This window comes from Triturus cristatus, chromosome 10 (assembly GCF_964204655.1).
Source record: "Triturus cristatus chromosome 10, aTriCri1.1, whole genome shotgun sequence".
Lineage (NCBI taxonomy): Eukaryota > Metazoa > Chordata > Amphibia > Caudata > Salamandridae > Triturus > Triturus cristatus.
In genome coordinates this window covers 106,114,349-106,139,535 of record NC_140593.1, presented here as the reverse complement: position 1 = coordinate 106,139,535, position 25,187 = coordinate 106,114,349, and the positions used below count along the sequence as shown (strand labels likewise).

At 45.7% G+C, this 25,187-nt stretch overlaps 1 protein-coding gene across 4 annotated transcripts in view; it reads right to left on the bottom strand.

The window, feature by feature from the left end:
• The window catches only part of CMC1 (C-X9-C motif containing 1), a 223,076-nt gene that overhangs the window by 174,428 nt on the left and 23,461 nt on the right, over positions 1 to 25,187 (bottom strand). For 2 of the 4 annotated variants that reach the window (XM_085630557.1, XM_085630556.1), the window contains exon 2: positions 8,540 to 8,678. The exons of the other annotated variants lie outside the window; for them this stretch is intronic. The gene's annotated coding sequence lies outside the window, so the exon portion shown is untranslated. The remainder of the gene's footprint in view (positions 1 to 8,539; positions 8,679 to 25,187) is intronic. 4 annotated transcript variants of the gene reach the window in all.

Here is a 25,187-nt window from a genome sequence, read left to right as displayed (position 1 = left end):
CACTGCCTCTAAGATAAGCTTGACTACTTGTGCCAACCTACCAAGCTACCAATGGGGTGAGGAGGGGTTATTTTAGGAGTGTAACTTCTTTTTACTGACTAGAAGGAAGGGTCCCTACTTGGACAAGGAGCAAACCATTGCCAATTGGAGACCCCCATTTCTAACATTGGTTGTCAGCAGTGAGGATAGGACTTGCATTTGCACTTGACGTACAGTGATTGGTGCGCACTACTATCATATCGCAGACCATAACGTGCCACATACTGTTTTTTTTGGTCTAAGTTTGTGATCCTATAGTTTTGGAACTTTAACTTCCTACTGCATCATGCCTGATACAGCAGCATCATCACTTGCATCCATGGAGCTGGCCTTTGAGGAGGACAGGTTGGAAGCCTACAGCATCAAGGAGTTCAAGGCTATTTGTAAAAACCTAAAGGTCCAAGTCAGAGGCCTCACCAGGAAGGAGGAGCTATAAAAGGTGCAGAGGGCCTGAGTAGCAGCCAGACATGCCAGCGAGCAGTCTAGAGTTCTTAGTGGGGGGGCGGAGGGGCCCACTCCTAGGGAAGATGTGCTGTTGGGAGGGGGGGTAACAGTGGTTTGTCCCCAGAGGAGCTGGAGGACAGAAGGGAAGCTAGGAGACATGAGATAGCGCTTGAGAGGCTCAAGATGGAGGCACAAAGGATGGTTTTAGACCATGAGGGTGGGCTCAAGGAGCTGGAATTGAGGAGCAAATCCAGCACGGATGGTGGCAGCAACCATTAAGTGCAGGCAGATAGGATTGTGCACATCCCCAAGAATGTAGGTAAAGAGTACAAGAAGGGGGATGACATACAGAGGTGCTTTCAAGGGTACGAGTCGTCCATTCATATGAATGGGGTCTCTGAAAGGAATTGGGGGGCAGGGTTATGGCCTCTCTTTCCAGAGGAAGCAAGGGATACCCTGATAGCTTTGGGTAAGGGGCAGAACCTCACCTACGTTGTGAAGGACGCTCTCCTCACTAGGTATGGACTCACTCCTGACAAGTACAGGGATCAGTTTAGGTCCAGTAAAAAGTCTGATGCCAACACTTGGTTGGAATGTGTAGATTCGTTCTGATGGCTGGGAGAAGGGCAGTAATGTAACAGATTTTCAGGGGCTCTACAATTTGATAGCATGGGAGCACTTGTCTAGTCTATGTTTTGCAGATCTGCGCCATCACTTGGTTGATAATAAGCTAACTGACCTCAGGAGGCTTGCTTTGGAGGCGGACCACTGGGTAAGTACCCGGGTCCACGAGAAAGCGTTTGGGGGAGACTCAACCAAGGGTGGGCAGGGTCCCCAGTAGATAAAGTGGGGGGGGGGGGGGGACAAGGGTAAAGCACAGGCGTTCTCCAAAGGGCCCAAAATTTACACCCAGGGTAAAGGTTCCGATCCCCCAGGAGTTAAGAAAGCAGTGGTCTCTTCAGGAAAGCCTGCTGAGACCGGCCCGCGAGTGTTTTGCATGTGATCAGGTGGGTCACTTGAAGGCGGACCCTAAGTGTCCCAAGAGGGCACAGCCACCTACCGGTGGGCAGTCCAAGGAAGTTGGCTAGTGTAGCGTGTGGGGGGGAGGGGTGGCCACAGGAGGGTGGGGATCCTGCAGAAATGACCCTCGTCTCACTAGGGGGACAGTAAGATGGCCCCATCAATGGGAAAAGGGTTGAGGATCTCTGAGATACTGCAGCCAGTGTGACCTCAGTCCGGTGTCACCTGGTCTCTGAAGAGCAGGTAGCCCCAGGGGCATTCCACCAAGTAGTTGCTGTGGACAACTCAGAGCGCCAGTGTATGGTGGCGCAGGTTCCCTTTGAATGGGGGGGGGGGGGGGGTCTCGGGTCCCTTGAGGGTGGTTGTGAGCCCTACCATGCCTGTAGATTGTCTGCTAGGTAACGACCTGGAGCAGTCCTTGTTGGAAGAATGCTGAGCTCAGGTCTCTATTGGAGATGCTTGGGTTGCCAGAGTAGGGATGCGTGTCCACTCGGTCAATGGCAGCAGAAAGGGGGATCAGAAGGACCTGGAGCCTGAAACAGTGGCCCGGGTCTCTGCCAAGAGAAAGGGCAGGTGGCGCGGGAAACCAGCCCCTGAAGTTCCCACGGACTGGGAGGAGGCTGACCTTGAGGGGGGACGCCCCGGTGCCTACAGGGGAACAAGAGTTGAACTGGGGGACATCTCTGTGCTGGCCCAGTGGCAGCAAGAAGGGGATCCCACCAGGGAAGAATTCTGCAGGGAGCAGAAAAATGCCCTTCTCTTGAGGGTCTGCGGAAGCAGGCTGCACACCAGGCAGCTGGTGATCAGTCTGGATCATATTTAGCCGGTCCGGATTTCGGTTAAAACCGACTCTGCCCGAGATTACCCTACCGATTGCAAATCAGCTGACCCGGTTTAAACAGAGTATCGCTGAATTTTCCAAATTGGATTCACCAGTTGGCCATTTGCACCTTTTGGCCACTTGAGGGAGCCAAAGCAGTACATATTGAGATCCCCGCTTTGGAAATGCCGGTTTGCCCTAGTTAGCCCTACAGTGCAAACTACTATCTTCTACGGAGGCACCTAATGGCATTCGGGCAGGATACAACAGCTGGCGGATCGGCCACAGACTTTCCGGCGCGATGGCGGCAATATGACTCGCTGATACAAGCGCAAGTCCTCAACTCTGCACTAAACAGAGCGGATCTGCGAACATAAGCGCCCGCTCGCAGGGAGGAGAAAGAACACTCCGGGAGACGGCAGATAACTGCAGGCACGGAGGCCGCGGCAGTGCGAGAAAACCGTATTATTGTTGGACCGCCCTAATCAGAGCGAAGCGCTGGGAAAGCGGGATATCGTGAGGCACGCTGAAGAAACCACAGACTGCTACTAAGTGCGCTGTGAACTGGCACAGGAGCGTGCAACACGCGTCTATACAGATCGGATGTAACAGAGAAAGCAACTGTATTAGCCAAGCCAAGAGATTACTGCCAGCAGGATATATATATATATATATATAAAGTATATTTAAGGCACACTGATGATGAGGCAAAGCAGTACGGACACTGCTGAGCATACTGCTGTTTAACTAACCTCAAATACGTCGTTGTGGAGGTTGTGATGCCTCTATTCATCCTCCCACCGCCATCTGTGTGTTCATGAGTGAAAACCCCCTCAGAAGTTCAGTAACCTGCTGGGTTTCCAGCTCTGATGCTCAGTAACTGAGACTCAGTGAGTGCAGGGCTACTACACTTACCCACATTCAGGGTGTTTGTAACTGAGCAGGTCAACGCCGCAAGTACGAGGACTAGAGCTGGGGCACAGAACCTGTGTCTCTGTCCTCATTGGGGTCTGACATCCTGTCAGTGCAGAGCGCTTCCTCTGCACTCAGCTCTCTTCACACACATACAGCTCACTCACACACACCTAGCTCTCACAAACATCGTCTCTCAGCCCACCCCCGTCGTGCGGGTCAGCCCGGGCTGAGACAGCTTCCCGGGCACAGACACAGCTGCATGCAGGTACTTCACAGGTCTTTAAAAGACCATTTACATGTTAATGAGGCTTTGTTGTTTTTCACCCCTTCTTGAGCCCCTGCAGCTCCACTCTGCCTGTTGCTGGAAGACTGAACCCCCGCCCCCACACCCCCGGAATATTTATTAGCGTGTTCTTGAGTTCACAGCCTCGAACCACATCCTCGACAAACAGCTTAATTTGAAGAGGTATTGGACTTTTATATTATTCACAAAAACATCTGTTTGTATTCCAGGAAATCTTGAAAATCCTCATGCGTAAATGAGGCAGGCATTCCTATGCACCACTGATATTTCTTCTGATATGGGAAAAAATATTTGTTCTCTTAATTAATTGCTATATGAGTTTGTTTACTTACCAGGTAGGTCCCATTATTTTGATTTAGATCGGACTGTCATTCCCAAGGTAGGTCATTTATCCTGTGTAAATCTGCCCCTTCACTTCAGAAGTATCTCCCTTTTTTCTGTGTAGACTCCCCTTTTACTTCCCGGGCAGTTCTATTTATGTCTGTGTACAGTTCTCTTTTAATTCCCAGGTGGCCTGTGGCCTGTTTTTTTTTTTTTACTTCTCAGGCAGACCCCTTATGTACAGTTGCTATTTTTACTTCTGGGGTATGTCCCAATAATTGTACACCCATCACTCGTTTACTGCCAAAGGCAGGTCAATTTACCCTGTGTAAAGCTGTTCTTTTACTTCAGAGTTATGTGCCGCGGGCAGGAACCTTCCTGCACTGTAAAGCTCTTTTTTACTTCACAAGTTGAACTCCTTACCATTTTTGCAGCTTTTTTTCTTTCCAGGTATTTCCCTTATTTCTGTGCACATCTCTTTTCCTACCCCAGCAGGTCAGCACAATTCCATTACATGCATTCAGTAAACAATGACTACGTCATTGTTTGTGTAGTGCTGAGATGCAGTCAAAATCTACACAGCTCTTTAAAAAAACACAAGTTCTTAAGCTGAAAATTTGTAAGCCCACACTTGTATTGTTACAAACAAAACTATATGTTCCATAATGTGAATTGTTTTTGGCATAAAATTCAGGACTGGTTGAAGATGTCACTCGTCACTTTGCGTCCCGCTGGAGTACTGCAAACTATACAGACTCCACAATATGGAAGCATAAGCCGGTCGTGACTTCTGAATCATCAGTACTTTGTGTACTTGTAGATTTACTTTCAAAATAAATACAGGCTGAGAAAATCCAAGTCCCATAATGGTGATCCCTATGAAGCCAGAACTAAAAGTGCCTCGGGTTGACAAAAGGCCACAGAGTGACAAACCGACCCACAAAACGGTTGTGGCATACATCAGGAGGTTTCACAAGCAACACACAAGCAAACCCTAGCAATAAACATACAATGATCAATCAAATAAAAGTAAATTTTCTAGCATCAATAATCTGAATTGGCTGAAATGCCCACATCCTACATGGAGTGATTTGACATCTTTTTTTTACCAATGTTGACTGTATACTTTCAGTTAAGAGCCCTAATACCAGATTTAGAACTTAAAAAAAAAAAGTGTAATCCTGGGTACATCACTTTTGTTGTACACGTTCTAGATTTGTAAATATAGGAAATTAAAATAAGTGACAACCATTTGTACAGTGTTGACAATTATTTTCGTAATTATATCTTTCCACCCAATTCCCCAATACATCCTTGCTTGTGTACTCTGGTTGAAACCAGGCCCCAAACTAACTGAAGACCTTTGTTCAAGGTATGTCTTCTATGGATCTAATGCAAAAGAACAAAGATGCAGTAAATGAGCTAAATCAAGTGGGAGACATCTTTCACACTGGCAGGAGAAAATCCTTCTGCAAACGGCCGGGATGAAGGCATTCAGCTTCTTATAAGAGACGGAGTGCGTGGTGGCTTTTTTTTCTTGAGATAATTGTTCTTTGGGATCCGCTCTGCACGTCCAGTCGGGAAACGATTAAACTTGCACGCAAAAAGTTATGTTTGTGCCAAGAGGATGAGGGCAAAGGAGCCGCTGCGGCAGTTGTACTCTAGAACGTACCTGTGTATGTGTTTAATCACCTCAACACGCATGCACAGTTAAACACACTTATATTAATGGAGAAAGACACTGAGATATTGAGAGGAGTACCCATGCGTGCTGTTTTGAGTATGCATAGAATAAGGGAATTTTTTAAGACCGCAGAATGTGCATTTTATAATATTTAAAACAGAGTGTGATTGGATATAAGGCCGTTGTTGTGGGGATGTTTGAAATAAGCATTGAGTTTCTCTATTCCCCTTCTATTTTCCCAATACCCCTCCCCCCAGGCACTTGCTTTGACACTGGATCCACCCTGGCATCCAGGACCTCTGCGCTTCCTCTGGGTGCTGGACGCTTAGCACTTGAGAGACCCAAGCTGCCGTAAATAGTGACCTCCAAGCCTTTTAATCAGCCCCTCACCTGCATTGCATTGAGTTGTAGAAGTGCTATAGAAGTCTCCTGGCTCTTTTAGAGGCCTCAAGGTCCTTTCTGTTTGGTCAAGTGAGTAGCTACTCTGTTGTCTATCACTGCAGGAAGGATAGGGTTGGTAGAGGTGCCTGCTGCAAGCAGACCCTACTGAGGTCCTACTCTACAGGGTAGGACCCTCATGCAGTAATATTATTACTGCAATCAAGAGGTGAATTGAGAATTCAGGAACAAATACATTTGGAAAAATATGCAGAACAGCCATCGCTAGAGTATGGAAGCCTTATTGGGCACACAAAGGACCTCTCCTTGCCTCTGCTGTGGGTGAACCCCTACCCTTCCCATGTGCCCTGGTCTGAGCTCAGTCATGATCTGGACACAGATTGCTGCTGTCCTTGTTTGATGGTCAATGTTGAGATGGCATTTTCACAGATAAAAGTTTACCTCGGAAGAAAAGGGTGAGCGCGCATGACAAAAGACTCATTAAAGAAGTATTATATGGTATAGTACAATAAGTTTGATTTGTAAAAATGTATTTGGCCCTCATATACACTGTATGTACACTGTCTAAATACCATGCCCTATCCGTGCAGAACCTTTCCATAAACACCGGAAAAACACTGTTTCTGTTGTTTTTAATGGTGCGAAAATGTGTAACCACTGATAACCACTGTTTTTTAAGGTATTGAAATCACTGGAAAACACTGAGAAAACCCCACCAGAATTTACCAAAAATAGAAACTGAAAACAGGAAAGCCTAATCATATTGGACCAACTGGCAGAATGGTCTCCTGTATAGTGAGCCTAAGGTTGCTGAGCCTGGGTCATCCTGTGTGTTGGTGGTACCCCAGCGCTTCAGGACCTTCCTACTGGTTCTGGCTCATGGCATGCCTTTGGCAGGACATTTGGGGCGAGACAACACCTTTGACAGACTTGTCACCCACTTCTGCTGGCCCCAAATGCGAAAGCAGTCGGATGGACATTGTAGGATTTGCCAAACTTGCGAGGCAAGTGGTAAGCGCGGGAGGAAGATCAAAGTTCCTCTCCAACCTTTTCCAGTTGGTGGAACACCCTTTGAAAGGGTAGGGATGGACATTGTGGGGCCACTCGATCCTAAGACAGCCATGGGAAACGGGTACGTCTTGGTGGACCATGCCACAAAGAGGCAACCACTCCCAGGACAACGACGACACCAGTGGTGGGCCGGGCGTTAATGGGGATTTTTTCCCGTGTGGGGTTCCCCAGAGAGGTGGTTTCTGACAGGGGGACCGATATCATATCCATGTATATGACATCCCTGTGGAAGGAGTTTGGTGTAACCTAAAAGTTCTGTGAATATCAAGGACCCCCTGTAATTCTTCTAGAGCTCCTAGGACAGGGTAATAATACAGTAGAAAACAAAATTCCTAGGCAGTCAAATGGTTTAAACTACATTAACAACTCATCAACACAGACAACATGATAAGGAGAACTCAGTGTGGATATAATTAGGCTGCATTAAAACATATTGGAAATGTATTTAATTTATTTTTTAAAAGGACTTTCGTTCAAATAATGTTGTGAACAATACATAACTGATGCAACACAGTTTCAGTGAAATACAAAATCACACAAATATCACAAAGCCAAAAAATGGTCTACAATAGACAGAGCATTAATACGTGTACATAGACATAATGAAATACAGCACAACAGAAAAATAAGGGCAAATGATGTGAGGTGGCTAAAACATGGATCTTCTCAACGCGTGTTTCGGCACTAAAAGCGCCTTCATTAGGAGGGCCACAACTCTTTCCTACAGGACAATAAAAATTCTATAAAACACAAATTCTTAAAACACACGGAGTTGAGTGATAAATGAAATGTTATATTTTACCAGGAGTTGCCAAAAGTGAGACTCGAAAAGGAGTAAAATAGGATAAAGAACTCAGGGAAGAATCAAACGTCCGAATAGGTACCTTCACCTTAGATATAGATGTGGCAGTATTAGTCACCCGCAGTAGAGATGGTGTGAGAGAATAATGTTTACCGATACAAAAAAGTGGAGAAGGATAGAGTAAAAAAAGAAGGAAGTGAAGAATGAAAAGACACTGATAAAGTATGTGACTCGATACAGTTAATATGAAAAGCTAGGTAGCAAGGATGACAACAAAAGCAGATAAGGCTTACTGTATATAAATGCGGTATCAACTTCAAATCGCAGTCTATAGATGTACCGATAACATCAGACCTCTATATGAATATAATAGTAGCTCAAAACTAGGAGATTTAAACAATGTCAGGATATCAAAAATACAAGAGGAGGGTGCACACTAGTAGTTACTCACTTAGAGAAGTTATACTGCATATGCAAATTAATTCGCATTAATGCTGCGCTGAGGACGAACGATATTTATTGGTGCCTCTCCGCTTTTATTAGTATCTAAGATGGATACTTGGGACTTAAAGTGTGTCATACCAAGAGTGGGTTTTCAAGGGCGGTCGGCGCTGCTCTGCATGTTAAAGGATAAATCTCAAAAGATTGTGTGTGATTCAACAATCGAAAACGGTCAAGTGAACTAATTACATAAGTGAGGATGGAAAGTAAAGTAATTACCTGGTTTATTGCCTCTAAGATGCCACTCAGGAAACCGGTAATCATGAAGTGTTGCCCGGGTATTAATATCCGTGGTTGACGCAGACAATAAATAGAATTTCTTAATGGGGCAGGCTCGCAAGGAAATAACAGCACAGCTCTGCGGAGGCAAAAAAGGCTAAATGAGACTAATACAGCTCAGCGATCAGCAAAAATCTATACAGCTTTTTCTTTGGGTAGAGCGAAAGATATAGGATAGTGAGTATGCCTGATCTGAGCTAGTGCTTTAAAGTGTCCATGAATTTGAGGCCTTAAACAATATAGCCATCCATATGTAAATGTAGGGATACACCAAGGCAAACAAACCATAGGCGGGTCAACGGAAATGTCTGTAGCGTTCTAAACATAGGATAAATGAATATCAAAAACTGAGGTTACAAATTGCTGCAGATAAAAGGAGATGACGGATAAAGTTTTCTGTCTTAAAGTTAGGATTCTTTTATGAGCGAAAGGCAGCAAAGTGCTCCTACCTGGTACGGATAGAATTATGAGATGTGTGAAGCCGCCATGTTGGGAAACCGAATGCATGCGGGTGCAGTTTTTGAAGTCCGCCTGGGTATCACGTGATCTTGTGATGTGTTAACCCGATAATGGAAATAGAAAGTAGACTACTGAACGATAACGCACTTGAGTGTCTGTGCAAAATTCAGTCTATGTGGATTGTACAAATAAGGAAAAAGGAGGGGAGGAGAAAAAACCCTTTTAATAACTATTGAATAATATGGCATTCTCCCAAGGCAAATCACGATTTAATCCTTGTTTATATGTATTCAGAAAAAATATCCAGTAGACTTCGCGTTTTTTCCGGATTTCCTCATTTCTAGATTCATTAGGATTCTTTATTTTCTCCAAATTATGCCATATAATATCATTGGGAGAGTGCTTAAGTTCATGAAAATGTTTCACCATGGGGGCATTTAATTTAGTGGTACAAATAGCAGAGCGGTGTTCGGTTAATCGTGTGGCAATAACTCTAGATGTTTCCCCAACATAGCCCAAGTTGCAGGGACAGACAATTAAAAAGACTACATTGTCGCTTTTAGTGACGAAACGCGAGTTGAGAAGATCCATCTTTTAGCCACCTCACATCATTTGCCCTTATTTTTCTGTTGTACTGTTTATCATTATGTCTATGTACACGTATTAATGCTCTGTCTATTTTAGACCATTTTTTGGCTTTGTGATATCTGTGTGATTGTGTATTTCACTGAAACTATGTTGCTTCAGAATTATGTATTGTTCACAACATTATTTGAACGCAAGTCCTTTTAAAAAATGAATTAAATAAATTTCCAATATGTTTTAACGCAACTTAATTATATCCACACTGAGTTCTCCTTATCATGTTGTCTGCGTTGATGAGTTGTTGAATTAGTTTCAACCATTTGACTGCCTAGGAATTTTGTCTTCTACTGTCACCTACAAGTTCACCACTCCTTACTACCCCCAAGGTAAAGGTCTGGTGGAGAGATTCAACCAGACCTTGAAGGGCATGATTAAGGGTCTAACAGAACCCATGAGGCATAAGTGGGACGTCCTCTTGACATGCCTTCTCTTTGCAAACAGGGAGGTGCCAAAGAAGTCCCTTGGGTTCAGTCCCTTTGCGCTTCTGTATGGTTACCCTGTGAGAGGCCCTCTGAGTTTGGTGAAGGAAGGCTGGAAGGCAGCTCCCAGGAAAACTCCCCAGGATGCGTTTAGTTACATGCTGGCCTTTAGAAACCAAACTGCCCGCTTCAAGAAACTAGCTCAGGCGAACCTAGAAGCATGACAGGAAGAAATGAAAAAGTGATATGACCAGATGCCACTCAGGTCGAATTTTAACCTGGGCAAAAAGTGCGGGTCATGGCCCTAGTCGAACCTTGTGCCTTGCAGGACAAGTGGACAGGGCCATTTGAGGTGGTGGAGCGCAAAAGTGATGTCACCTACCTGGTGGATTTGCGGACTCCAATGAACCCTTTGAGGATCCTGCACGAGAACCGCCTCAAGCCCCACTTCGAGAGGTCCGAAGTGAGCATGCTCTTGGCGACAGATGATGGGGTGAAAGAGGAGAGTGAACCTCTCCGTAACCACCTGTCCACCAAGGAGCATGATGGGTCAGTACCTGTCCACCAAGGAGCATGATGGGTCAGTGGAAGGTGTGATCCTCTCCCTTACACTGACCTCAGAGCAGCAGAGTGACTGTCACCAGCTGTTGGGACAGTTTGCCCCACTGTTCTCTCTGACCCCAGGTGTTACTGGTGTACCCATGACCTGGACACTGGGGATAGCCCTCGTGTAAAGCAGAAGATTTACAGGTTGACTGACCGGGTCAGGGCCAACATCAAAGAGGAGGTCTCTAAGATGATGGCGTTAGGGGTGATCGAGCCCTCCTACAGTCTTTGGGCAAGCCCAGTGGTCTTGGTTCCAAAGCCTGCTGCACCAGGTGCCACTCCAGAACTGCGGTTTTGTGTGGACTACCGTAGGCTCAATACTGTCACCAGGACTGACATGCACCCCATCCCCAGAGCTGATGAGCTCATTAATCAGTTGGGACCTGCCAGGTTTCTCAGCATGTTTGATTTGACGTCTGGGTACTGGCAGATTGCCTTAACCGATGGGGCCAAGGAGAGGTCAGCATTCTCAACCCCAGAAAGACATTAAGAGTTTCAGGTGATGCCCTTTGGGTTGAAGAATGCCCCTGCCACCTTTCAGAGGTTGGTCAACCAGGTGTTGGCTTGACTGGAGGATTTCAGTGCCGCATACCTTGATGACATTGTAGTGTTCAGTTTCAGCTGGGACTTGATGCACGTCGGGGAAGTGTTGAGGGCTCTGCAGAGGGCAGGCCTCAAGATCAAGGCCAGTAAGTGCCAGATCGGGCAGGGTTCTGTGGTGTACTTGGGAGATCAGGTAGGAAGAGGCCAGGTGGCGCCCCTACAGCCCAAGATTGACACCATTCTGGCTTGGGAGCCCCCCAAGACCCAGACAGAGGTGAGAGCCTTTTTAGGTCTCACCGATTACTACAGGAGGTGTGTTAAGGGCTATGGCACCATTGTTGCCCCCTTAACAGAGATGACTTCCAGGAGGCAGGCCAAGAAGGTGATCTGGACGGAGTCTTGCCAGAATGTTTTTGATGCCCTGAAGGCCGCCATGTGCACGGAGCCTTGCTCAAGGCACTGACTTCTCCAAGGAATTAGTTGTGCAGACCGAAGCTTCAGAGCATGGTGTGGGAGCGGTACTCTCACAACTGAACGAAGAGGGCCTAGACCAGCCTGTAGTCTTCCTTAGCAGGAGAGTACTCCCCAAGGAACAGAGGTGGAGTGCAATAGAAAGGGAAGCTTTTGCTGTGGCCTGGGCACTGAAAGAGCTGAGGCCCTACCTGTTTAGGACTCACTTCTGGGTTCAGACAGACCATAGACCCTTCAGATGGTTGATGCAAACGAGGAGTGAGAATCCAAAACTGTTGAGGTGGTGCATCTCCCTACAGAGAATGGACTTTACGGCGGAACATCGCCGTAGCACAGAATACGCCAACGCAGATGGTCTGTCCAGGTTCTTCCACCTTAGTGAAGAGGGTAGTCTTCCCTACTTTCAGCTGGAGGGGACATGTGTTACACTTGGCATCTTTTGGCGTGTTTCCCCAGAGTTTTTGCTTTCTGACCTCCCGGTTTTGACTCCATTTTGCTGGCTTAGTGTCTCTGCGCACTTTCTCACTGCTGATCAGTGGTAAAGTGTAAGTGCTCTGTTGTAAAGTGTGTTATGGATTGGTGTTTCTATGATTGGTGTATTTGATTTACATGTTGATTTGACGTCTGGGTACTGGCAGATTGCCTTAACCGATGGGGCCAAGGAGAGGTCAGCATTCTCAACCCCAGAAAGATATTACGAGTTTCAGGTGATGCCCTTTGGGTTGAAGAATGCCCCTGCCACCTTTCAGAGGTTGGTCAACCAGGTGTTGGCTGGACTGGAGGATTTCAGTGCCGCATACCTTGATGACATTGCAGTGTTCAGTGTTATGGATTGATGTTTCTATGATTGGTGTATTTGATTTACATGTCAGTCCCTAATAAAGTGCACTGAGTGTGCCAGGGCTTGTAAACCAAATGCTGTTAGTGGGCTGCAGCACTGGATTGTGCCACCCACACAAACAACCTGTAAATGTAACTCTGGCCTGCCATTGCAGAGCCTGTGTGCAGTCTGGGACTGCCATATCTGCTTGGCAAGCGTACCCACTTGCCAGGCCCTAACCTTCACTTTTCTTACATGTCAGTCACCCCTAAGGTAGGCCCAAGGTACCCCTGTGGGAAGGGTGCAGTGTATGAGAGAGGTAGGACATGCCCTGGTATGTGTGGCATGTCCGGATAGTGAATTACTGCCAATTTTGCCAATTTCGTTTTTCACTATTGCAATGCTACCTCTTCCCATAAGACAGAAAGGGGAGTTTGTTTTTAACATCTTATAAACACAGCTAGCCCTGGGAAGAAGGTAGAAAAATAAAAGTTTAGTATGCCTAAACTCAAAATCTAAAGATGCATCTTTCAGTAAAGGTGATTTTTACACTCTGTGTTTGAAAATACCACTTTTAGAAAGTAGGTATTTTCTTGCTTAGCCATCTGGTGTGCCTCTGCTACAAAGTGCATTGACTGTCTGGCTTTGGAGTGACAGGGGCTGGCGAGGAACAGTCGCTCCAGAGAGTCTAGATGGGTCAGGGATGGGTTGAAAAGACCTGGGCTGCATTCAGAGTAGTGGGAGGAATTGTCACTAGCACCCAAACAGGTCCGGTCTGCATTTAGAGTGGTGGGAGGAGATTTGCCTTGCACCTGGATAGGCACTGTCTGCCTTGGACAATGCTGTCTCCGCCTCCTGCTGGGAAGCTGCACCAGAGAGGACAACACTGGTTCTGGCTGGGCACAGACACCATCTCCCTGAGAGGACAAAGGATTTTGGGCTATAAAAAGTGGGGCCCAAACCCCTGAACTTCAGAACTCTTTGGACCAAGAAGACTGCCAAGAAGAAGAGCCGGAGAAGCTGTGAGGCAGAACTGCTGCTTCTGTCTTGGGCACTGAAAGGACTGGACTGAACTTTCTGCAACTTTTCTTTGAGTATCTCCAAGGGCTTGAGGTAGAGCTTGCCCCCTGTTCAAGAAGTCTTAGGAACAGCACAGTTCTTCTGCCCTCAGCACAGGGGACTGTGTCTTATGTGCTGCAACAGAAGAAAAAGCAATCCAACGCCGTCTACGACGCCGCTGCCGACTCCGTGTCCTGAAGGCACTGTAGAGGGCACCGCCGCAACGCGACCTTGGTCTCACCGACAACGCCATCTGACTCCGCCACTGAGCCGCTGCTTGCACGGCGATCTGTGGGCACTGCACTCCACACCACCTCACTTCACGACGCCGCCTTGCTATCCACGACGAATCCACTTCACGCCGACATAGACGCCGCTGCTTGCACTGTGGTCCGAGGGCACCGCTCTGAAGTTACACGACGCACCGTCCTCCTCCCGCACAGCATCCTAGGCCTACCGACACCGGTGCCATCGACTCCAGTTCGTCAGCCGACGACAGCGCTTCAGCAACAACGACAACGCTGTCTGCACCGTGACCTGCCAGTACCGCGACGAGCACCTCATCACTTTACACAACGACCCTGGTCTCAACAACGACACAATCTGACGCCGCCACCAGGCCCCTGCTCGCACCGTGACCTGAGGGCATCGCACGCCGCACCGCTGCACTTCGCACCGCAGCACCTGACGCCTGCCAACGCCAGCACTCCCGACTTCAACCACGAAGAGTTCGATCTGCAACGCATGCGACTTCAAGGGCCTGACTATTCCTGCACTGACCTCCGGAACCAACGCCTAGGGAGGCCGTGCTTTCGGAAGCTCAACGAGAGGTCGGAGACCTCCTGCATTTATAAAGGTACTGTTTTGCGGGTCTCCCCGACACTGTAGCTGGCCCGCAGTCAGCCAGAACTGTTTGGATTTGTTTGTTCACGACGCCGTGATAGCCCCGGATGGAGCTATCAACTTCAAGCAACTTTATTTCAAGGTTATTTTGATAACTGAAGATTTCCAAGTACTGTTTTGTGGATTTTTATAGTTTTTGGTCTTCTCGCAAGTATATAAAAATATTGGATATTTTCCTAAACTGGTGTGGTGTCATTTTATAGTGCTTACACTGTTTTACTGTTGGTTATGTGCAAATGATTTACACACTGCCTCTAAGATAAGCGTGACTGCTCGTGCCAAGACACCAAGGGGGTGAGCCAAGATACCAAGGGGGTGAGCAGGGGATATTTTAGGAGTGTAACTCCCTTATCCTGACTAGAAGGAAGGGTCCCTACTTGGACAAGGTGCAAACCATTGCCAACTAAAGAGACCCATTTCCTATATATATCTGTGTATATAGATCGATTGATAGATGTTATATGTGAACAATTTGCCGTCAAAAAAGTAATTTCTAACAATTAACTAACTGAACCTTGCAGCCCCTCAGAGAAAAAAATTAGGTAAATAATGTTTGAACCATCTAGCAATCAGGGCGACACCAAATCCCCAAATGAAATCAACAAAAGCAATTCAAGTACCAACAAAACCTTTTTTATTTTAATAACACAGCTTTTCAGGCCATTGCTATTTCCTTGAAATGCACAGCCAGTCAGATGAGATGAGACAGGGGGCCATGACAGACAAGAGAGTACATTGGTCACTGAACTGTGCTTCCCATGTGTGACAATGTCAGACAGCTGTTCTGCGAAGTAACAGACTGCAAGTGCGGTGACGGCCAAACATGGAGCCAAGTCAGTGAAGACGTTTGCCAATGGAAGGCACACAATACAAAACGAGCATCTATTCACAAGTCTTTATCACAAGCTCACACACCTTCACTGCCGCTACTACCCCACCCAGGAACTTCACAAGAAAGCACACGTGCTCCCCAGGAATCTGCCAGCCTCCAGCCAACTTCAGCAGTGTGATATCACTTACAGTACTCCTCAAAAACGTATCAACTAAAAGAGCGGCTTTTAAACATCTCATATTTTACTGCTGCAGTTTTATTAGTACACTGTAAAAATGGCAAGTAATTAAGAAATGTGAGGAATCATCAACAACTTGATGTCACAGAGGTGTTGTGTTTTCACATGCTTTGTGCATCCAAAAGAAAGCAGCAACTGCTTCTACCTTGTTTGGATTGTGGATTAAATTTATAGAGGGAAATCTGCGATTATTATAATGTGGACATCATGGCCAAAATGAGCAGGGTGGGGGAGGGAGAGAAAGAAACTAGCATTGGCAAAGCCAAAAGGTCTCACATTATGGTTCCCAACCGTTTTTACTGCTGCTGTCCTGGGTGAAAGGATGTGGAGAGGTTGTAGGGGGTTCTGGGAGGGAGGTGGAATGAGGGCAGCGGAGCCTTATACCAAATGCATGCACATGCGACATGAGACTGCTGTGACCCAATGTGATGATGTATACACGTCACTGTGCATGCACATATGGGATAACAGAGCTGCTATTTTGTATTTTATAGACCATCTCGAAGTAGTAAATTAAAAAACAAATTAAATAATTGTACACAAGTTAGTTTTAAAAAAAGGAGGGTTACAGCAGCAAATTGAAGCTGAAGAGTAATCCAAAACTCAAAATAATTTGTTTAAAAAAAAAATGCAAAATCTGTGACTGGGGGAGGGGTCATGGAAGCAATGGAGGAGCGGGTGGAGAGAGAAGTATCAAAATGGCCGCCTGTGCAGCGAATCGCGTGCTATGCTAAAGGAAATAGAGCTTGAGTACTTAACGTCCGCTGCATAGTGTAGTACGCCTCTTTATGGCAAATCACCCATACTGAGAGCTGCGCGTATGCCAGATCACGAGCACAGAAGTTTAACTGGAGAACGTTCTCGTGCCAATAACCGTCTAATAGATGACCTTCGCTGGAACACACTACCAGTAAGCACAGTGTACAAAAATTGTGCTACACACAAACTTGTCGATTTATACGCTACTGAAACCACAAGTTTGTATCCTTAACCTTTGAAGCAAACGCTCCTATCTTCCATGGCATACAATTCACTTGAAATGTTGGCAGCGCTTGTAAACACAAATTGTAGTCCCTCTCTCTTGTTACCAATTTGAAGCACTGGTTCCTCCGTAGTAATGGTCCTGCTGTGTTAAATAACGTGTATCGAATCTTCCTTACATCCGATCGTCGACAAATCGTAGAAATCATCACATCAAATATTGAGGCGCACGAAGACTTGAGGGAGCGGCTGGTTTATTCACTTCAATCGTCGCAGCACCAGGAGACAACTGTCACCAACATTGAAAACATAACATTCTCCCCCAAACTTAGAACAGCACTTCGAGCTCCACTGCATGAGGAGTACACTGTACACGCAGCACATTTAATTAATCACCACAGGGGAGCTATTGAGGAACTTGAAGTAGGAAGGAAGGAGGAAAAAATTAAAAAAAAGATACAGTTTGGAGTGGGAGGAGCAAAAGATGAGTTGAGGAAATGGCAGCAACACAGAGCGAGTGGGGTCAGGTATCTATGGGGGGGGAGCAGCACACGATAGGGGCATATTATCAAGGACAGCGTTAAAATTATCGCCGGTTTAGCGTCAGAAAACTGCCGCTAAAGCGGAAATAATGGGCTTGATAATATGCCCTGGAGAATTCCAATAAAAGCCCATGTTGACACCAGAACATGGACTTCTATTGGAATTCTCAAGGGCATATTATCAAGCCCATTATCGCCGCTTTAGCTGCAGTTTTCTGCTGCTAAACCGGCGATAATTTTTAACGGCGAGACAAAAAGGAAAAAACTGTTCCCAGACTGCAAGTAGTGGAAGGACACAAGTAGTACAATCACAACACAGTGATGAAGAAAAGCAAAATACAGAGAAAAGCCTATTCAATAAGAAGTAGGGCAACGAGACAGACAAGAAAGCCACTGAAGCAACAGGCTGACCCGAAGCCCACAATATGTGTCAAATGTAATGTATAAGTGTTGGACTTGGCCCTTTTTGGCTAAAGTTCCTTAAATTTTTTGCCTTTGTCCTAAACCTTTTTCTGACATTGTGTTGCTGACTTAGATGCTTTGGCCACTTTGCCACTGCTGATCAGTGTCAAAATGCAAGTGCTCCCTGTATAAAGGGTTATGGTAATTGGTAGTCCATAATTGGTATGTTTGTCTTACTAGTAAAGTCCATAGTAAAGTGTACTATGTGTGCCAGGGCTGGTAATGTGTTGTGATGTATACTTATGTACTTGTGTCCGGTCAGATCTCTTTCAATTCACGCGCCACCCATGGCAAGATTTATGTTGCCAAAGAGGGTCCTCCAATCCTGAGCTGGATGCACCAATATGATCTACACATTGTCATCACTCCTAGAGCTACAAATCAAATCATGGTAGTGGAAGATGACATACAGGTTGAGGACATTCTTCGAGATACCCACAAGGTGTTTGAGGATAGGCTTGGTTGTGTTAAAGGGTATCAGCATAAGATTATTCTTAAGCCAAATGCATGCCCAATACAACACAAGCTCAGGAAAGTTCCTCTTTCTGTCAGGCAAGGCCTTAAAGATTTGTAGGACGAATTATTGAAATCTGGAGTTATTGAGCCGGTGGAGGTGTCCTCATGGATTTCTCTGGTGGTTCTGACGCTTAAGTCTGATGGCCGACTTCGTTTTCGCATTGACCTTAGGTCCTTAAACCGTGATATAATTACTGACACTTTTCCACTTCCTAATATCAACGAGTTCTTGCAGTCTGTCGGAGGTGGTAGGTATTTTTCCAAAATTGATTTGAGGAGTACTTACCACCAGATTAGATTGCATCCTGACTCAAAGTCTCTCACAGCTTTTATCACAACAGAAGGTATTTTTCAATTTACTCGCATGCCTTTTGGATTAGCTTCCGCCACAAGTGTTTTTCAGAGAATGATGTCCAACATGCTTAAAGGCTTACCTGGAGTAGTTTACTTCCAAGACGACATTTTGGTTTCAGAAAAATCTATCCAGGAACATAATGTAGCTCTTAGGCATGTTTTGTGGAAGCTTGAACAACAGGGTCTTACGGTCAACAAAGATAAATGCTGTTTTCTTACTGATCGAGTTGATTATTTAGGATACTCAATTTCTAGCGGTGGTATTGCTCCCCAAAAAAATCTTTTGGATACCATTAAGAATGCTCCTTCCCCGAGGGACAAAGACCAGCTCAGGTATTTTCTGGGCCTTGTTGAGTACTATTCAAAATTTGTGCGTGGCTTTGCGGATATTTCTGAACCTCTCAGGAAACTTCTTCGCAAAGGGTGCAAATTTGAGTGGGAAAGGAATCAGTCTGATGCGTTCTCCAAGATTAAAGTTGAGATTTGTAATGCAGGAATCCTTGCGCCTTTTAATGCCTCGTGTAAATCGTTTCTTACGGTTGATGCGAGTCTAACTGAAATTGGCGTGGTCTTGTCCCAGTTTCAGAGAGGTGTTGAGAGGACCATCGCATTTGCCTCGAGAACTCTCACCCAGTCTGAGAGGAATTATTCGGTAATAGAGCGTGAAGCTCTTGCTGCAGCTTGGGGTGTAGAATACTTCAGAGTATACTTGTGGGGTTCACGATTTGTGTTAAGGACTGATCACAAACCTTTAATGAAACTTTTGTCTGCAGGGGGTGCGGGAAAGTGATCAGCACGTCTAGCTAGGTTTGCTGCAAGGTTACAAGAATATCTATATGATATTGAGTTTATTCAGGGTTGGAGAAACTTACAGGCTGATTGCTTATCACGCATGTCACTTGATTGGGAAACTGTAGACAAAGATTGTCTACAAGCTAGAAAATGAAGAGGCTGTTGCCTTCGTTTTTGAGGTTTGTGAATGCAGTTTAGGCTCTTTCTCCAAGGCACAGTGGTCTGAAGCCATGATTGAAGATTCTATTCTGCAAGATGTTTTAATTCTCATTAAGAAAGGTTCACCCCGTGAGAGTATGGTCTCAGCTCCACTTAGGCCCTATTGGAAGTTGCTGGATGAACTTTCTCTGAGTGGCAAGGATGTGATTATGAGAGGTGAGAGGTTTGTTCCTCCGAGTGCCATTAGGTTACACATCTTTAAAATTGCCCATGAGGGTCATCTTGGCCAAGGTATGACCATCAGGCGCATAAAACAAGAATTTTGGTGGCCTGCCATGGATGATCAAATCAGAGAATGGGTGGTTAATTGTACTCTCTGTAAAGAGAGCGAGAAGAGATTAAAAATTGGCCCACAAAGTTGTATGGGTCACATTGTGGATCCTGGTCAACCATGACATACCATTTGTCTTGATTTTATTGGGCCTCTTTCGGAATTGTCTTTAGATATGAGGTTTGTAGTTGTACACTCGCAATGGTTACATCTTGAGTTTTTGAAGGATGTTACAACGAAGTCCACTATTACAGTGTTGGAGACTTTGTTTTTACGTGAAGGCATTTCTCAAGTTCTCCTTACGGATAATGGGACAACTCACCTCCGGTGAAATGCGTTGTTTTTTGGAAAGGTGTGGTGTGAAACATTCATGTATCTTTAGTGTGGCAAACTTCCTGGTGGCTGCTATGCGCTGCAAGGCGAAACAATCCCTTAGCTTGGGCAATACTTGAGTAATTTTTTAATGATGACTTTTTAATTGTTTGTATGTTGTTTCATTATATGGATTTATTGTAATCTTATTTTGTATTGGTTATGTCATGGCATGTGTTTTTATGAATTTCTGTACTTTTATGATTTTAACTAATCGAATAAAGTGTTTTGACTGACTGACTAAATTCATGTACCTCTCTTTACAATCCGATGGGTAATGGTATTGTGGAAAGGGAGAATCGGCTTATTAAAGGTACTTTGCAACTTGCTTTAGCCAATGGTTTGTCTCCCAATCGTCTTGTTCAAGACACGCTATGGGCTTATTGCACGACTTCTCATAGTGTTACCTTGAAGTCCCCATTTTTGATTATGAGAGGGCGTCCTCCTGGCTCTCGCCTTGTTCCATCTTGGCTTAAGGGTTGGGTGTCTTCTGGAGGTGTACGCAGCATTGAAGTTCTTCCTTCCACGATTTCGGTTGGTGACTGGGTCAAGTTTAAATCTGGAAGGATTAAAGGTGGTCTTGCCAAGTTTAAAGGACCTTGTCGTGTTGTCATTGTTGGAAGGTATTTTGTTGTCATTGAAGGAGGAGAGCGTTGAATTTGCGCAGTGGCTTCATATCAGAAAGGAGGTTCTGTTGACAAAACGTGCAATGATAATGAAAGCTGTTCTGGTGCGATGTTTTTGCCTGACAGTGTGGTCAAGAATGATTCATGTTCTAAACGTTCTGAAGACGTTTCACATTCCAATGAGCTGTGTCCTTCTCATCAGGGATTCAGGGGGGAGGATCAGGGTGAGTTGTTCAACACTCCTGTTGAGTTGGGGGTTAGAAACCGCAGACCACCTGGATACTTTCATGATTATGTTAGATCATGAATGTTTATTTTTCTGCCTTTATTTCTTGGTTTCTCTCTATCTGGTCAATCTGTTGTTTTCTTTTCTTCCTTTCTCTTCTGCTCTTTTTCTCTTTCCTGTTCTTGTTTTATTATTCAAGGGAGAGGATGTGTTGTGATGTATACTTATGTAGTTTTACATACTTACCTTGCTTAGTGATCTTAAGGTATTCTTACCTTGTTTGGAGCGTTCATGCTCTTTGTGTTCTCTGTGCTCGTGCCTAGAATGTGAGGTAGACGGCACTCCACGGGCGAGTTGCAGCTGGGTCGTGGAGGTAGCTGGATGCCAGGTTGTGCTACGAGTAAACTACGTTACCTTATTTGATTTTTCCTGGTCTTCATTCGGTGAACCCATCACAACATAATGCTACTAGTGGGCCTGCAGCACTAATTGTGCCACCCACATAAGTAGCCCTAAAAAGAGATCTCAGGCCTGCCACTGCAGTGCCTGCGCGCAGTTTGTCAACTGTCTTGTTGTCCTGGCAAGTGCACCCACTTGCCAGGCCTTACCCTTCCCTTTTTATGCACATCAGACACCCCTATAGTAGGCCCAAGGTACCCCCCTGGGCAGGGTGCAGTGTATGTGAAAGGTAGGACATGTACTGAGGTGTGTACCATGTCCTTCCTGACAGTGAAATACTGTTAAATTCGTTTTTCACTGTTGCAAGGCCATCTTGCCCATAGGACAGAATTGAGAATGCTGTGTCCCATGTTTCCAGCATATCTTCCCATAGGCATAAGATGGAGGGATGGAGTTTAGTGTGCCTGAATTCAGAATTTAATAACACATCTTTCTATGAAGATGGTTTTTAAATTGTGAGTTTAGAAACCACACTTTTAGAAGTGGCTGGTTTCTTGTCCTGACCATCCTGTGTGCCTCTGCCGGGTTGTGTATAGACTGTCTGGGTTTGGCTGTGACAGGGTCTGGGGTGTGTCCTGACACCTAGGAGGAGTAGGTGAGACAGCACAGGCGGGCCTACATTAGGTGTGGTGGGAGGAATAGCCCCTTTGAAGCGAAAAGGGCTGTGCTTCTGCCACAAAAGTATTGGTCCACCTCCTGCGGAGTGTCTGGGGCCCAGACCCTCACTATCAAAGGAAGAAGGTGTGCACTGGCAGGAAGACACCCAGAACTGGTTTGGACCGGGCTCAGAGCCCCCTGAACACAAAGACTTCAAAGGCATTTAGGGGTATAAATGTATGAGCTGAAACCCCTGAACTCTAGACTGAAATCCCGACTGAAAAAGGATTGAAACTACTTTGTGATCAAGAGTAACCTCTGCCAAAGGAGAACAGCTGAAGAGACTGAAGAGGAGGACTGCCCTTGCTGTGTGTTCTGGGGTTGCCTGCAGTTTGCTGATTTGACTAAGAAGAGGACAAGGGACTTTGCTGTGTGCTGTCCCCCCCTGATTGAGTGGATTTTGCTGTGTGCTATGTCCTGAAGTAACTTGTCTCCAAGGGCCCGAGGAGAGCTGGTCCCCTGTTGTGGAAACTCAGGAACATCAAGGTTTCCAACCGTGTCTCAGCAACGCCTGGTGCGTGTGCTTTTGCACGCCTGAGACTGCCGTGTGGTCTGTGGTGCTGTACGAGGTGCCCCGTGACCGCATTGCCCCCACAGCGTGAAACATCGTCCACGCTGCTGCATTGCGGTTTGTGGCTCGAGCCGTCATCGTAACTGAGGCTGTGAGGGAGGATCGCCGCAACGTGCTAAAGGATTTCTTGAAGCTAAGGAAGCTGCAAGGTGAAAGGGATCGTGATCGTTGTTCGCCGAGAGGAATCTGCCCAAGATAGTCAAAGAAGGAGAAGGCAGCGCCGTAACCTGTCCGGCTACAGCGTCGCCTAGCAACAGAGCTGCAACATCGTCGGGCCGCCCAGCAGGACGTCCGACGAGCAGAGAGGGAGAGCTAGGCAGCGCACCCCCCAGGTAAGGCTTGGACTCCAGTCGGGAGCCGCAAGCGTGTATGGCCTAGGGAGGCGTGCAGAAGGAGTACTGGAGTGCTCCGATCTCTCTCTCGCTGCACCGCGTTAGACGCGCTGAGTCCCCGAGCGGCCCATACCTGCCCAGCAGTACCGGGGCCAACCCTTTAGGCTTACGACTGTTGTCTCTGCTGTTGGGGCCTAGTGAAGCCCGAGTTGACCGCGCAGATTGGCTTATAGCATTATTCCCTGCATTACGAACTGCCTGATTCTTGCATTACGAACGGCCTTATTCTTGCATTATGAACTGCCTGATTCTTGGATTACGAACCGCATTACTCCTTGCATTAAGGACGGTCTTATTACTACGTTCCGAACTGCATAGTATTGCATTAGATCATCGTGAATTGCTCATTAATACCGCAAGAACCTACAAGTGATTGTTGGCCGAATAACCGGCAAAGTGAAATATTATGAATACGCATATGTTGGATATCTATCGTTTGGTCTCATCGTATTCCTTTTGATAAAGATACCGCTATTTTTATAAAACCAGTGTGGTGTCCATTTGTGGTGTTATCACTGTGTTACTGGGAGTGTGGTTGCAAATACTTTACACATTACCAGGGGTTATCTGATGGTGTGTCCCTCCTTTCCCGGACTAGAAGCAAGGGTCGCTATTTGGACTAAGGTACCTACCTCAGCCAACATCAAGTCTTCATCGACAAAATACTAAAGTGGTCTGTGAGACCTAAAAAATTGTGTCCTGGAAGAGAAACCTTGTCACACTGGTAGTGGGTCAGTTTTTCATCTGAAGTGCATCTTCATGTATTCTACTAATGTAAAATGTCAATGATATCATGGTTGTAATGCTTCGGCAGGTACCTCTGGGATTTCAGGGGCCTGCAATTTATGTGTTTATTGACGAATAAAAACAATTTTTTTTTTCTTTTAAATGAAATCATCGGCTGCCACAGTTCATGCAGCACATTCACTCCACAAACATTACACTGAGCATGCATAAGATGTACACATCACATCCCTGTTCAATATAGATGGAGAGGAAGAGCCAGTTGCAGAGGACTGACAAGACCAATGGGCCACAACAGGTAAAAATGCCTGACCTGCCACTGCATTTACTTGCTGCCACCACGGCCATTCTTGCATATACTGATGAGCTAATTGTTGTATTCTGCTCTTCCTCCTTCCTTGTCCTTTATTAGTGTCTTGTACTCTGCTGCTCAGCCAGTCTCTGTGAGGTTATTCACTGTTCTATTTGTGTATGTTTAAGTGTACTGTCAGTTATTCCCAAGGCTGAGCAGTAGGGTGGCTGCTCCCGGTGGGGCCTTTGCTGGAACTTACCATCTATATTATATGCTGTACCTGTCCACCTTGTAACTTCATTTAATCAATAAATCTACACTTTGGACTCAGCAACCAAGGAGTCATCTTTCTTTTATTGGATGTTAGTTACACTGGCGATGAGGATGGGAGTTAAATTACATTTTTATGCTCAGTATTATTTATGCTTGCTGGGTGGAGCCTTAGAGGTGCTCAGTTTTATTGGTGATTTGTTGCTATGAACCACTTAGGTGCTCCATATTGTTAGAGGTGTTCACATTTTATTTATGAATGACTTTACTGAACCTTTATTGCTCAATATCCATTGAGGTGTTCAGTTCTCATTTTGTGGAATTGTCACCTTGTGGGCTTTACCACGCTTAGTCATGTTTGCATTCTTTTTTTAGCTAAGGGTGTGGGTACAACTTTGGTACCCTCGCCCGTTGGTGTTTACCTTTTCTCTCCACCATTGTGAAGAAGGTGTTTATTTTTCTGGGTTTCATGTCCTTTCTTTCTTCTGCTTTTCTGCTCTCGGTTTTATCTTCTTCATCTCTTTGGTTAAAGGGGGAAGGTGTGTTGTATTCTGCTCTTCCTCCTTCCTTGTCCTTTATTAGTGTCTTGTACTCTGCTGCTCAGCCAGTCTCTGTGATGTCATCCACTGTTCTATTTGTGTATGTTTAAGTGTACTGTCAGTTATTCCTGAGGTTGAGCAGCAGGGTGGCCGCTCCCGATGGGGCCTTTGTTGGAACTTACCACCTATATTATATGCTGTAGACTGTTCTGGGCTCAGCGCTGATTACTAGCATGGGAGCCTTGCTGCTGTCGATTAGAATCTTTTTAAAATTAGAATCTCTTTTAAAAAGTTAAAAATTTTAAATG